The sequence below is a fragment of the Etheostoma spectabile genome, chromosome 15, assembly GCF_008692095.1.
Source record: "Etheostoma spectabile isolate EspeVRDwgs_2016 chromosome 15, UIUC_Espe_1.0, whole genome shotgun sequence".
Classification (NCBI taxonomy): domain Eukaryota; kingdom Metazoa; phylum Chordata; class Actinopteri; order Perciformes; family Percidae; genus Etheostoma; species Etheostoma spectabile.
Window position 1 is genome coordinate 14,440,941 of NC_045747.1, and position 3,270 is coordinate 14,444,210.

General features: G+C 41.6%; 1 protein-coding gene across 6 annotated transcripts in view; it reads left to right on the forward strand.

Moving 5' to 3' along the window:
- Positions 1–3,270, forward strand: part of znf385c (zinc finger protein 385C) — a 146,285-nt gene that overhangs the window by 133,407 nt on the left and 9,608 nt on the right. The window lies entirely within an intron of this gene.

The window sequence follows — 3,270 nt, forward strand, 5'->3', positions numbered from 1 at the left end:
TAATCCTACTTTTACATCATTGACAGCTTTCATCCTCCTCCTCCATATCTGGGCTCCTTTCTTGCTTTCCCTTTCCCTCTGCTCCATTATGTTACTCTTTAAGTACACATCTTCTGTACACCTTATAGTTCATTCTCTCACCCTCCTATCCCCTCTGTAGTTCTGTGCAATCAAACGTTAGCAAATTCAACTCAAACTGTACTCCCTAAAACCTCCTTGACCTGGCCCTCGGCCCCTGTGCCTTGCGATAGATTGTGGACTCCGAAGCTGTGGGATTGTGAGATGTTGTGTAAAGAAATGGGCTTGCTGAGATCGATCAAAGCCTCACTGGGGTCGTTTTTACTGCCCTTGCCTCTTAATTTCCACTGCCTGATTCCCTTGCTCTCCTATCTATCTCGGTTAGATAGAGAGGATAGTTGTAGAAGCAGAATTGGTGTATTTGTGTAGCATGAAAAAAACGACACAGAGTGGAGAGGGAGAAAAATAGTGGTGAGAGTTTTCATTTGAGGGGTTGTCAAAATAAATTTGAAAGAAATCAAAGGCACTCATCTTCTTTTACAAACAGTTCAAATGGTTTCACAACGGTGGGGTAAATATAGACATTTTAACTTTTGATAAAGAAAGAGGAGTGCATTGGTTTTCTGTTAGCAGAATTCAAATGTTGACTTTCCCATGCGGCACGCAACTTTAGCATGGAGAGCGCAATTGCTTTGATGGCATTTTGACTACAGAGGGAGCACATTACCTTCTCATGTTGCACTTGTCTAGGTCCACACTTTTTATTTATCCATCCAAAGTGATGGCAGTGGAAAGCAGTTTTCCCTCCCTCTCTTCTACTTTCCAACTCTATCCTCCCCTCCACTTCCCCTGGCCAGGCAGAAGATCACTATCTGAGCAGAATTTCAAAATGTGTTTGGATGCCAGATGGAAAATCAGAGAAGAGATATAAAGGTGGTGGGAGGAGAGGAAGACAGTTTGTACTTTACCCCCAACCCCCTTATAGACATGCTTATGTGCATGTGGACACCCGCGCACACACATGCACACTTTTTGCCTTGAGCACTAAGAGTCTCCTTCAGAAAGGAGAAAGTGGACAAAAGACTGGGAGCCTGATAACACTCTCATCAAATCTCATTTTAATATTCCACTGTTGCAAAGGGGAGCTCTGAAAGAGGGAAGCAGCAGTGGAGACGAAACGAGATGGTAAGTGGAAAATGAAAGATAAGATGAAATGAAGGAGAGAGAGAGAAATAAGAGAGAAAGAACATGGATGGAAAGGGGGGTCAGAGGAGAAAGAAAGTACATAAGTCATAGTTTAATGCTGTGAATAATTTTACAGATCCAAGACTATTTTGTGAGGAGGAACACTCTTTAATAAGCCCAATTGTGTGATTGGCCTAATGTGAAATTGAAATGCAGCAGTGCGAGCCAGTGGTGGCATGCACCACAATGCCAACCTGTAATGGAATAGCGCTCCAAATTAACACTGTATGAAATGAGTAATGTCTGCCATGAAACTGAATGCTGGTGGGGAGCTGTCTGAGGGTAATGCCCACACTGTCTGCCATCATCAACCAATAACGCACCTGTCGGCTTTTCCTCTGAGCTGTCTGGTTCAGAATAAACAGACTGTAGAGCAACAAGGTTAGTGTCTTCAGCGCCATTAAAATATCTACTAACACACACAGAAGACAGCTACCATTCAAATACCACCTTTTGACTGTGAGTTTCTGGATGGTGGAAATGCACTTTGTCTACAATACACATAAAACAAATGATGAATCACAAATTGCAAGTGTATTTGGGCGGGTGCCACAATGGAATGGACCAGGTCTAGACCTTGTCACAAAATAGTTAAGAGATATAGCAGAACACCTACATAAATGTAATAGCAATGGGCCAGACGCAAACGCAGGACCTTGAACTGCCAATGTAAGTACTAATGCAACTTCAACACCAATGGGGACGGCCTATATGTTGTCAGTTTAACTTTAAACTATCAACACACACTGTTACACAAATCTAAATTCTATCTCGTAACAGCAAAACTTTCCAGCATCTCTTACTTTCTACAGATATTTTGTCATATAGGGTACCACAACAATTCATACATACAGGAGAGAGATACGGAGGAGCAGGGACAACGTTTTTCATTCCACGAAGGGCCTAAACGATCCTTATTAGCCATGTGCCAAACCAATAAAGGAGGGAGTGAGCACATAGCAAGTGATCAAGTGAGAGAGCAGCATGCTGGTGCCCAGAGACATAGGGACTGCATCAATCGTGACAAGCATCAATCACCCTCTGCTTTGATTGACTCCGCTGTTGAAACTGTCTTTACAGGGACTCTGTCTGTCACTGTAGTAATGATGATTTAAAGAGAGGATTTTCCCCCTGGGAAGTTGTTTATGTTCTGAGGTTGATTTGGATCAGCGCTTGCCGGCTAAACCGAGTGCCTGGTATCTGTATGTGTATGCAAGTGTGTGCATAATGAGTCTGACATTCATATTCATTTGCTGAATTGAGATCTCTTCAGATGTGTTTACATTCTAAAAGTCTGTCAGATTTAATTGAACTGTTAAAACATGGATTTTATTCTTTTCATGTTAAAGAACACTGATGATTGCTTGCATAACATTGATCCAAATATCCATAATTTGCTTCTGTGTATTTCTACCCACAGAGGCCCTGTTGGCACTGTCGATATGCTGGCCTTTGCTTTCATCATTTAGATAGTCAGACAGCAAGTGGGACAACTAATAAGTGGACAGACAAGCCTTTTTTTAGAGAAGATAGTGGAACAGTCTTGTTATTTATCAAACTTTTTATCAGATCCACAGGCCAAGAAAACAACTAATTTCACAGCTTTCTATCAAGGCTCCAACTGACAATTATTTCAAGTCCTTTTTCCAGTCTGTAAAATGCCTGTTTGGTACTGTAGCTTTGATAAATGACTAAAATGATTATCACAATGTTCTGTTGACTGCTTGATTAATGCACTAATACTTTCAGCACTAATTTCAGTACAGGATTTATTGGTGGATTTTTAGCTGTTAAAGTTTGGGTTTGGCAAGAGGATATCTTGAACACAGCAGGGATAGCTAAAATGATTCTTTGTCAAATGAGGTCTTTGGATTTTTGAGAGCTTTGACTCCCACCAGCCTCCATGCCTTCCTCTGAAAGGTAGGCTAAATCCATTGATCAATATCACTCCTCTCCAGAGACTTCTCAGGTGGCCCTGTCTTTCACATAAGCTTAGGCTCAAACCCC